This window comes from Lathyrus oleraceus, chromosome 2, assembly GCF_024323335.1.
Source record: "Lathyrus oleraceus cultivar Zhongwan6 chromosome 2, CAAS_Psat_ZW6_1.0, whole genome shotgun sequence".
NCBI classification, from domain to species: Eukaryota; Viridiplantae; Streptophyta; class Magnoliopsida; order Fabales; family Fabaceae; genus Lathyrus; species Lathyrus oleraceus.
The window spans coordinates 213,694,221-213,707,248 of record NC_066580.1 but is presented as its reverse complement, the minus strand read 5'-3'; the positions used below and the strand labels follow the sequence as shown (position 1 = coordinate 213,707,248).

The 13,028-nt window shown below is 38.8% G+C and overlaps 1 pseudogene; it reads left to right on the top strand.

The window, feature by feature from the left end:
* The first annotated feature begins 7,546 nt into the window (after nucleotides 1-7,546).
* Nucleotides 7,547-8,479, top strand: LOC127122641 (cyclin-A1-1-like; annotated as a pseudogene).
* The last annotated feature ends 4,549 nt before the right edge of the window (nucleotides 8,480-13,028 follow it).

Here is a 13,028-nt window from a genome sequence, read left to right as displayed (position 1 = left end):
GAATCTCCATAGATGTCAAGACACTTGATTCTGAGATCAATGGCTTCTTCAAGCCCCATAATGCAAGCTTCATACTCAGCCATATTATTTTTACACTTGAAGGTAAATCTAGCTGTAAACGGAAAATGCGTGCCATGAGGAGTAATAATGACTGCCCCAATGCCATTACCATACGAATTGACAGCTCCGTCAAATACCATGCCCCAAAGGGAACCATGTTTTGGCCCTTCTTTAAGCAATGGTTCATCACAATCTTTCATCTTCAAGTACAAAAAAAAATTGTCAGGAAAATCATATTGCACTGACTAATAATCTTCAATTGGTTGGTGAGCTAAATGGTCAACCAAGACACTACCTTTGATAGATTTTTGAGATCGGTATTCAATATCATACTCTGATAACAACATCTGCCAACGGGAAATCCTCCCAGTTAAAGCAGGCTTCTAAAATGTACTTGATTGAATCCATTTTGGATATCAACCAAGTTGTATGTTTCAACATATACTGGGGCACACGCTTAGCAGCCGAAGCCAATGCGCAACATGACTTCTCAAGAAGAGAATACCGAGTCCCACAATCGGTGAACTTCTTTCTGAGGTAGTAAATTGCATATTCTTTCTTCCCAGATTCATCTTGCTGACCAAGAGCACATACCATACTTTCATCAAGCACAGTCAAATACATGATCAAAGGTCTTCCTTCAATAGGCGGAGACAGAATCGGAGGCTCAAGCAGATACTCTTTTATATTATCAAAAGCTTTTTGGCAATCCTCTGTCCAATCACAAGACTGATCTTTCCTAAGAAGCTTGAATATAGGCGCACATGTGGCAGTCCTATGCGATATAAATCTTGAGATATAATTCAAACTGACGAGAAAACATCTGAGTTGCTTCTCAATTTTGGGCAAAGGAATTTCTTGTATTGCTTTGAACTTTGCAGGATCAACTTCAATACCTTCGCACTGACAATAAAGCCCAACAACTTACTAGAACGAACACCAAAACTACACTTATTAGGGTTCAAGCGGAGTTTATACTTCCTCAAATGCTGGAACAACTTCAACAAATTCTCAACATGCTCTTCTTCATCACTTGATTTAGCAATCATATCATCAACATAAACATCAATCTTTTTATGCATCATATCATGAAAAAGAGTGGTCATGGCTCTCTGGTATGTTGCACCAACATTGTTTAAGCCGAAAGGCATCACTCTATAATAGAATATTCCCAAGGGTGTGATGAATATGGTCTTCTCGATATCTTCAGGTGCCATCTTGATTTGATTATAACCGGAAAATCCGTCCATAAACGAAAAGACTTTAAATTTAGTTGTATTGTCTACCAACATATCAATGTGTGGCAGGGGAAAATTATCTCTCGGACTGGCTTTGTTCATATCTCTGTAGTCAACACACATGCGGACTTTTCCATCTTTCTTAGGAACAAGCACGATATTGGCCACCCACTACGGATACTTGGATGTAACAAGAAATCCAACATTAATTTGCTTATGCACTTCCTCTTTGATTTTTACTGCCGTATCAGGATGATTTCTTCTCAAATTCTGCTTGACAGACATGCATTCTGGCTTCAAAGACAATCAATGCTCCACAATCTCAGAATCCAAACCAGGAATGTCTTGATAGGACCAAGCAAACACATCAGAATAATCTCGAAAAAGATCGATCAACCCCTTTTTAGCTTCTGGACACAATTGAGACCCAATCTTGACTTCCTTCACATTATTATCGGAACCCAAGTTGACCAATTCAATTTTCTCTTCAAACGACTGAATGGCTTTCTCCTCGTGCTCAAGCAAACGGGATACTTCCTCATCATCATTCTCTTCCTCAACTTCAAACATAGGGAAATCAAAGTTTGGAGAGGGAGTAGGATCATTATATTTAATGGGTTTGAGAATCAACCTGTATAATGATTTGATATTTTGATTTTAGAGAAGTGGAGTGCAAACAAATACTATGCAGATGAAAAGAATATTATTTATTTATGTTTTTTATGATTACCATTTTTCAAAAAAAATAAAAAGTAAAAATAAAACAGCATAGATGTGGATGAATAAAATTGTATTTCATTGATGATAATAAGTAAAATGCCCAACAATGTTCACTTCTCCCTTAGGCATATGAGAGGGATTTTTTCCTCAAAAATAATAAAAACAAATTACTTAGAACGGTGAATGACAGTAGGAACATCAACAGCGGACAATTGTTGCAAGTTTGGCCATGCGTCACAAACTTTGTCTGCATCACCATTGTCTTTGATAATTGTAGTTAAGTGTTGATCATTCTCATCAATGAACCCTCCACTACGGAATATTGGTGGCATAACCTCTACATTGGCGTTAAATGACCCTAGTTGAAATCTGAATGTTGCTTTATTCTTGTTCTCAGCGACTTCCACAACACGACCCCACTTATCAATGATGTCATCCTGAGTAGCCTCTTGTGCATCCTTTAAAGAAGACATGGGTGCCCCAACTTTCTTTAATTCATCAGCAATGGAAAAAGCTTAGAACGGAGTTCCAACTTCCTCCTCAGCATCAACATACGTGAAAGATGACAAATGGCTCACCAACAATTCCTTCTCTCCACCAACAACGACAAGCTTGCCGTTCTTCACAAATTTCAGCTTCTGGTGAAGACTAGACGTGGCAGCTCCAGCTTCATAAATCCATGGACTTCCCAATTAGCAGCTATAGGCCGGGTCGATATCCATTACCTGGAAATTAATTTGGAAATCACTCGAACCTATCTTTGTTGGAAGGTCCACTTCTCCAATAATAGTTTTACGAGAACCGTCAAACGCTTTAACAACAACGTCATTGTACCTCATCGGAGCACCTTGATTGGAGAGTCTTGACAAATTTGAATTTGGTAATACATTCAACGATGATCCAGTATCAACCAACATATTGGACAGAGCGTCCTCTTTATAATTCATCGAAATGTGCAGCGCTAAATTGTGATTCCTGCCTTCCTCAGGAAGCTCTTCATCACAAAAACTCGAATTCTTACAAGAAATTATATTGACAATAATATGGTCAAACTGATCCACAGTAACATCGTGTTCCACGTAAGCCTCTTCCAACACTTTCTGCAATGCTTCTCTGTGTGCCTCAGAATTCATCAACAGTAACAGCATAGAGATTTTCGACGGCGTCTGAAGCAGTTGCTCCAGAATGTTAAGTTCACTTCTTTTTATCAATTGTAACACTTAATCATCATCATTAGCCTTCAATTTGTTGGACTCACCAGACTGACACATTGGAGCACTAACTGGATTCACTACAGGAACTTATGCCTTCTTTCCCACTAAAACGTCTTCTATAATCTTTGGAAAAACTAGACTGAACACACGACCGCTATGGGTCACGTTTACAATATCTGCAATATTTACCATTGAGTCCGCAACTGGTAAAGGAACCTCTTGACCATTTTAAATCATTGTGGCATTATCGGATACATAGGGGACATGGCCCGCTAATCGTATTACCAACGGTGATACCGATCTATTGACATTATTGTTGTTGTTTCTATCAAACGAAATGACTACTAGCTCAGGGGTCTTGAACACTGGCACAATGACATTCACATTATCTCCCATATCCCTTTACTATTGAATCTAGATTACATTCTCATCTATCAACTTCTGGATATCCCTTTTGACAACCATACACCCATGGGGGTTCACACTGCAAATGGCATAACCATCATGGTCATGTTCGCGATCTCTAACCATACATAGAGTTCTATGCATTTCCACCAGAGATCTACGGATACCCTAACATCAAAAACTCTAAACTTTCCTGGACAACCGTCCACCATATTGACAGAAGTGTTACCATGAGCAGGCAACAGATTAGCTTTCACATTTGGCGTTTTGTCCTCGAAGGACACCTTAGCACTCTTCACAAGCTTTTAAACTTCGTACTTCAGCGGATAACATTTCGCTATATCATGACCAGGGGCTCCTAGTGAAAAGCACAATGAAGATCAAGTTTGAACCACCATGGTGTCATACCCCAAAATTCACCATACCTTTCACAAAGTTCATCTAGGTCACTAACCCCAGTCATATGCATGTATTCATATCATTCATATCATCTGCATAACCATGGTCCAAGACAAGAGGACAAGTATCTTGGATTCCTAGCTTTGTGCTTGCACTTGGTGGAAACTAAGGTTTCTCTACAACTAAAGGTGGCTCAATCAATCAAACCATAGGTGGAGGCAGCTCTTGAAGCTTGTGTTTTGTGCTCAACATTGGTAATTCAACTGGGGCTTCCGGGTGAAGCAAAACCCTAATTTGGGATCCTTACTTAATCATGGTTTCCACAAACCCCGAATAATGTCCCACGCCCTTGTGGGTGGCTTCCTAACCCTAATTTCATCTGATCATTCCTTCGTGGCTTGATTCTTTTGCTTGATCAAGGTTCATTTAGTAACCTTTAGTGCATGACCCTTTCATTTTGTTCTCTTGCCATGGATCATAGGTTCTTGGTTCCACCATTTTCACCCATTCCATAACACCTCCCTTGGTCATCTCGTCATGCCTAGCCCATGGCTTGACAATTCCTTTCTTGGGTCCATTTCATCTAGTCATCCCAAGTGCATGGTCCGTTCATGGTTTGTTTTCATCTAGTCATAGATCATAAATCCACTTCATGCCATTGGTGTTGGATCCATGGGTATTTGGTCATGTCATAATCATCGCCCATTTTGGCCCTTGCTAGATTCAGGATTCACTCACAATTGGCATCCATTGGTTCACGTTATTATGATTCATTCATTATCTTCCATTAGTCCATGTCTATATCCAACCCAAGTATTTTTCATGTCAATACCAAACCATACAAGATCACTCAAATAACAAATTCATTCATTCAATGTAAATTTCATTCATATAATTTCAAATTCCATTACATAAGTCATACAGATGTTCATACATTACAAAATACAAAAAAAATGGAACTTTGACCGAGCGTTGACTTTGGTCAACTTTGACCAAAGTCAACCCAATTCCCCAAAACCCTCATGTCCCTAAACCTAATCCTATTTCCATCTATAGTCTTCTTTCTTTGATCATCGACCCTTGAATGTTTTCATTTTGTACATGATAGTCAAAGATCCAACTTTGGTGTTACTTTGTCTAAAGGACTTGATAAGCCAAAGCCATCGCATGGCACTGCAAGCATGGCCATCTTTGCAACAAACCTACAATCTTGCAGCATCCTACCAAGTCAAGGAAGGCAAAGCCAGCACAGCAAACGTTGCCAAAATCATGTCATGAACATGCTTGCAGTAACCAACCATGAACACAAACCATGAAGTTATGTCGTCAAATTTCGGACCACAAGTTAACAGTTGGATCTCAAAGGCACACGAGTAGCCAATTACTTAAATGATTGATGTACTAAGAGGTAATAGGATGGAAACAACTAGCATGCGACATGAGGAATGTAATCGATGGATAATAAAATTGACATCTTCTAAGGAGGAAATGATCCAAAAAGAAGTTTCAAGTGCTCGCTCACTACAAGTGTTGCTCTCACAAGTTGTAGGAGATGGAAACTTAATGGCCTTCCTTGCTTCCGTGATATTGTTGTCTTTGACGGTGTTGGTAGGGATACTTCACGTTTGAGAATTTCAGATTTAACATATGCAGAACCAATCCACGCTTGTCCAAATATTGACAGACCAATCTAGGTTGAACCGGAAATGGCGGTTGTGATAGTAACCCCTCCGCCAGCTAAGCGGCCTCCTGGCCGGCCAAAAACAAAGTAGATTAGATCAAAATGTTGGTGTAAGCCCTAGAGGTCAATACTTTTGGTACTTGTATCGAATTATTTATTAATAATAAAAAGCTCTTTCTTTATTATGTTTGTCTAATAAAGTCCCTAGAATAGATAGTCTGTTTAATGTATCAAGTGTGACTTAATCATGAGATCACATAAAACATAAGCACATTATTCTTAAAGTATCCATAGTCGAGCTTTATTGTGAAGTGGGATAACATTAAAGCATTAAGACTATAATGTATATAGACTGATGATCACATCTCATGGATCATGGATAAGGAGTTATCAAGTCTTAAACATAGGTATGAATATTAAGAGTAATATTTATACTGGATTGACCCGCTTTGAGAATACTATATAGAATGTTATGCAAAGTGTCATAACTTATTCTCATGGTGATAATGGTGTATACCACCCTTCGACCTAAAACCACTATGGACCCTAGATGTAGACTCGAGTGCCTTATTGTTGATCAAACATTGTCCGTAACTGGATGGCCATAAAGACAGTTGATGGGTACTCCACGAAGCGTGCTAAGGCACATGAGTGACCTAGATGGAATTTGCCCATCCCGCTTAACAGGATAAATGTCTATGGGCCCAATATTGAACTGGACAAGGATGACACGGTCTATGCCTTATGTTCAATATAGACATAAGGGCAAAAGGGTAATTATACATATAAGTATTATCACAAAAGGATTTGTCATATCACATGACATTTTCGTGTCTTGGGTAGCAGTGATGTGTTGCTAGATACCACTCACTGTTTATTATGTTAAATACGTGATTTAATATAATTGCCAATGCCGCGAAAACCTACAGGGTCACACATAAAAAGATGGATTGATGAGAGATAGAGTAACTAAGGAATACAGTAATGTACGGTGCCCTTAAGTGAATTATAGAACATCGTAAGGTACAGTGTACTTAAGTAGAATACGAAATATGGTAAGGTACCACGGGCTTAAGTGATTTTGGCATATTATAAGATATGGGCCACATACACTTGAGTGGGATTTTTAGCTTGCAACCCACACAAGTGGTTCTATAAATAGAACCCTTGTGTAGAAGCATTTGTGCAGTTGCAATTTCGTTTCTCTCTCTCTCTCTCAAAGCCTTCATTCGTAGTAGCTACCACTGAGATTGAAGGAACCCGTTCGTGTGGACTGAGTAGAGGTGTTGTCATCGTTCAACGTTCGTGATCGCTCCGTAGATCTGCATCAAAGGTTACAATCGCCACAAGAGATAACAATTCTATCACTGATCATGCCCATTCGTAAGGATCACTAAAGGAGAAATTTTAAATTCCGGTGTGTTTTGGATCACCCTTCTCCTTCACAAAATACATAATTAAACGCCAGCTTGAATGTGGCAATTGCAAAGGGTCTAAAGACGTGCAATCTTCCATAGTTCTGCAACATTGAATTTTGAATAAAGCAAAATGCAGAAGCAACAACGGCATCATAAGGCTGCAAAACACATCACAGCAGTCCATAATCAGTTACAATGGCCATAACATAAAATCAGTAACAAAAAGAATTTAACTTCTAACATTAAAATTCCAACTGTTTTTGTTTTTTCAAGTGCAACAGTATAACCTAACACAGTTCATCTAACCGACTGTCACTCCAATCCATGATATCGTAACAATAACCTACAATCATTATCATCATCATCTGAATTCTGAAAACCATTTGCCTCATTTTCTTCAATCATTCACCACACTCTCTCAGCGATTAGGGTTTTATCAAACGCAAAATGTTTACCCGAAGCCGACGCTTCCCTTCATCTTCTTCATCCTCCAAGAATTCAGATGATTCAATTTCAAAAAAAAAGGTCATCAATGCCATCAAGACTCAGTTAACGAAGAAACGTCCCGCTCTCGCTGAAGTGACCAATAGCACAAATGCTTCTCTCGTCGAAACCTCCGTTGGTGCTCCATCGAAACCTATGGTGCCGTGTGTATCCAAAACTGCAAAGACAAAGACGGATTCTATTGCGAGTTCAAAGAAAAATGTTATGTCTAAGAACACTTTGCAGCCCCCATTAAGAGTCAAATTAGGTGAATTGGTGCCTGCTAAAGAGGCATGTTTGATCAAGAATAGTCAAACTAAGTCTGAAGTTCAAGCCTTCATTGTACCAAGCAATGATGGTGCTGTTTGTCCTGATACTAAGAGACTGGTCTGAGCTCCAAGATGGATGGACATTTCTCATAGTAAAACCTTTAGTGGTGATGGCGATGTTACGTCGATCAAATCAATTGAAAATAGGACGATCAACATTCTCAATATTTCAGACTCTTCCAAAATGGCAGGGAGAATACAAGATATTGACACCATACTAAAGTCAAGAGCAAATGAAATTGTTGACATTGACTACAATTTCAAAGACCCACGATTTTGTGCATCCATTGCCAATGAAATCTACGAAAATTTGTGTGTATCTGAGAAAATTAAAAGGCCATCTATAGACTTCATGGAAAAGATACAGACAAACATCAATGCTGGCATGCGGGCAATGCTTATTGAATGGCTTGTGGAGGTTGCTGAAGAGTACAAACTTCTATCTGATACACTACTTTTGGCAGTTAACTACCTTGATCGCTATCTCTCAAGCAAAAGAATAAACACTAATCCAATGTCGAACCCAGGTTAAAATGAAATACAAGTGGATGGCTAAGAATTGTGCAACAACCAAATTCAGAACTGTTACAAGACCATTGCCAACACTACAACAACATTGTGCCTACAGTCAACTCCGAGATAACGAGCTTACAGGCCTGTAAACCGTACATCAATACAGCTTGCATTCACGCGGTCAGCATCAAGAGGACCAAAATTGAAGCATGCCCATACCTGCAGTTGGCAATGCTAATTCTGCAGCAGGTCGTTTAGTAGTGCATTAGGAACATAACAAAAGCCATAATACGCAACTGACCAAACTCACCCTTACAAGCCAACAGTTCCGCAGCAGATTCCTCATCATTAAACACACATTTTCAGAAGCTGGCGGAATTGAAATTGCATTAGCAAGGGCATTAAACAACGGACTCAGATATGCTGCGAAGCTCATTGCTTCTTCTGAGTCCTCAATCTCCAAATCACTGAGTAGAAATTTCCGTTCAATTGGTGTGAAGAAGATGGGAGATGGACATGGCCACATCAAACCAGGCCACATGCATTCATCTCATGCACAAATTAGACTAGGTGAAGCATCATGGCTCGAAAATGTCTCTTGCAGTGTTCACTGCTTTTTTTCGGTATTGGTGTGGGAGTTCCTATCTTTGCAGTCGTTTTCCAGCAAAAGAAGACATCAGTTGGTCGACTCATCTGATACTTCATTAGCATTAATAATTTGGTGGATTTGGGAATCCTAGTCTAGCATACTGGTGTTGCTTATTGTCGTCTTATTACTTTGACCGTGTTCATGTTTAGTTCTCCATATGGATTTTCCATATATATATATATGGTGATAATCAATTTATCTGCAATGCAAAACAATGATAAATCATCAAAACGGCGCACGACCTACCTACAACATTACCAAGCAACCCCTAACAAATTGAAAGGAATTCATGATCATAAACTTCCTAAGCTATCATTCACCAACATAAATAACCCAACAGACATGTTACGCTGCAATCCATACATTGCACATTTGCTGACAACATTCATCATCCAAGCTGCAGACCAACAGTTCGTCACGATAATTGGCAATTGTTATACTCATCACAAACCACCAGTTCTACTTGGCATACTGTCCAAACAAAATCCCTAACAGAAGAATCACGAACAGAAGAGAGGAAATAAGCTTCTAAAGAGAAACGAGTCAACTTCACCTATCAAAGAACTCACCCGTGGATTGAGCCGGAGAACTACGATCCCGTGTCGGTTTCGCATAAAGTACACACCGGTATCTACCAAGGTGTCACCACCTTTTATTTCGATGAACTCGCGGTTGAAACCATCGCCGACACGACGGTCATCCTCCCTGACTATGTTACTTCGGCTGTAAGGACCTTTGTTTCTAACCTGCACAAAGAAGGCAACATTAATTCTCAACAGAACATGAAGAGGGAGCTTCGAACCAAGGCACCTAGAACCTTCCCTAAGGCTCCCTTGGAACTGAACCGGCAATGGAATCAACGGGAACTATCTAACATAACTCATTCAACGTGGCAGGAGCTTTGAGTTAAAGCACACCCTGCAGGAAATCGGTTCAGAAAAATAACCCAAATGAGAATGAATTTTAAACTGAAAAGAAATTAAATTCAAATTCATTTTAACCTCAAGTTCACTTCCGATTCATTGCCAGCTAATCATAACTAACTTTTTGATCAAATAACTATTTTCCAAAGTGAGCTTCATTTGAGGAGAATTTCAACTGAATTTCTAACAGAATCTCGGTCTATAAATTCATTTCACGAGCTCAAATTCAGGGGTCGGTTTTCACTATCATCTTCATCGCACTCAAGAATCCTCAGAGCTTTCACACTTTCTCAACTCAACCCTTACCTTCATCCTTCACGGTCATTGATAACATCCAAAATCAATCCTCAGTTAGTCCACTAAAGAAGAAGAAGATCGAAGAGAGAAGAAGATTGAGATAGAGTCACTACCTGGGCGAAGAGATTTCGTCGTCGCAGTCATCGTCACTGGCAAGGTGAGATTCAAATTCCTTTTTTCTTTTAGTTTGTTGTCGTCGTGACGTAGAGGAGATATCGACATATCGAAGCTCTAATCCCTCGGGCTCCGATTCTAGGGGAGTGGCGGTGGATGTAGGTCTTTTCAGTTAGGATTCCTAAATATCTCTTGCCGATTTGAGAAACTCTGGAAAGATTAAGAGATTTTGCCGTCATATTCGTGATCGACGCCACGCTAGGATTCCATTGAGCTTAATCCACTATCGCCGTCGAGGACCGCCTCCGGTACGGCAGAGTGTATGACAAGAAGTGACCAGAGTTGAGTTTGTGAGAGGAAGGGGGATGTGGTGTCACCTGAAGCTGTGTATTTTCTTTAGTATCCATTACTAGAAATAATTTCATTGAGTGCTCATGACCGTTAGCATTAATTTGACATTGTTGTATTATCTTGTTGTCTGATTCAAGAAGTGTTTGCATTCCACATCACCATTGCCATGCGTTGTTGCTTCCAGTAACATTATCCATGGCCATTTCCATCTTATCCACTTGTTTACCAGACTGAAATTCCCTTGGGCTTGGTGGTTGGGCCTTAGGCCATTCTTGCTTAACATCACGATGTCCCCACCAGTTAACCCACATGATTAGGCCCTTGTTAATGATTCTCTTCTTAATTTTTGTTAATCCATGATTGAAGTTTATTAATCTCGTTTTTTTTTTCTGCGATTTATTTTGATATTGTTTGTTAATCTTGATAGAAATATTAGAGTTAATTCTTAGTTTTTAATTAGGATTTAATATAATCTTAGGGATAATTAGTTTAATGCATTTTTAATTAGGTAATTAGTTAGAAATTAGGTTTAATCGTTTTTACATATTAGGTTTAATTTCTTAATTTTCCAGAATTAATTTTCATGTGATTAGCCATGCCATGTTTAGGATTTCATTTGATTTGCCATGTTAAGTTCCATGTACACGATTAATCTCATTTTGACTTGGTTATATTTTATTTGTGGTTAATGGCTAAATAGAAAATTCTATTTCAATTTAATTTGGTATATGTTTGTTCATCATCATCACTATGCCATATCATACTATCATCATACCGTCTTATTCACTTGAATTAGCATTTTAATTCCATTTTATTAATGTATAATAACCACTTATTTTTTTGTGGTGACATGTGAATGAGAGATCCAAACATCCTCCAAGTTATTCCTTTTATTTTTATTCAATAATTTGTAAAGTGTAGTTTCCTTGCATGGCTTTATGTTGTATTGTGTGGGTTCCCCCCATTGTGGGTTAAATGTTCCCCCTCCCTTAACCATGTAATAGCTTAGATTTATTGCATTCTAGATAGTTTAATATGCATGTTAATAATCAAAGATAAAACAAAAAACGATAAACAAAGCCTTTCAAAAGAAACAAAAGTACTTGATTCAACGTCAAGTTATTTTTCTGAATAAAACTCTCACCATTGCAATGTGAATGCTTAATCCAACGTCAAGCATTCTCCATCCACTCTAAGATTCGTTCATATATCTTCTCCAGTCTCTTCTCAACTTTATCCTATCTCTCTCCTCCATTCTTCACTCACTATTTTCATAATAAATTCAAACACTTGATCCAACATCAAGTTCCTTTTTCAAAACATTTTCATAACAAATTGGAATGTCAAATGGGGTGTACGTGTTTGTACACAACATTCAAGTAATTGGGTTGTCGGCCGTACCTAGCCTGAGGATCTGATACTTGACTTTCCCCCCTTAAAACATCTAATGAGTCAAACAAGTTAGATCTAGGCGCAATGAGAAAGAAAAAGAATAGTTAGGACTCCATTGTCCTCTCGATTCCCAAGTACTTTGATTGTTGACTGTACTTAGTCAAGGGTTAAAGACTTGTCTCCCTCTAAGTTCTAATGATTAAACTTGCCAAACTCCTTTCATAATCAAATCTATTTTTTTGGATGAAAAAGAGTGGTTAGGACAACATTGTCCTCTCAACTGCCGAGTTATTGGACCGTTGACTATATCTAGCCAAGGGTCTAATGCTTGTCTCCATGCATAAAATCGACCCCAACCAATCAAATCATCTTTTGCCTTAGTGCACTCTATTCAAACCCTTTCAATAAGAACGTGTTACTTCCATTCTACCGTGAACAAAGCTTAAGCCTCCATGTGCGAGCAAGTAATGTTTAACTGCTAGAGTGTGAATCAAGCATATCCACTTTATCGCAAACAAGCGAATACTTTCCTCTCCCATGACAGAGTATACAAGCAAGTGAACAGTAGCGCGTGAATGTCAATACTGTTCAGTAAAAACAACCAAACAAATACGCAATTTTTGAGCCAAACTACGAAGCTTTGACTTCCCTATTACACGTATGGGGATAGGTAGGCACGAGGGTCCAAATCCTTGGCGAGCACATTAACTTAAAACTTATTTTCTCTCCCATCTCATCTTTCATCTCAATCCCGATAGCAAGATATTTACAAATAAATAAACATCCATACGCATTTGATATGAGCAAGTGGTTCCCATGGAGTACCATGGATGTGAAGGGTG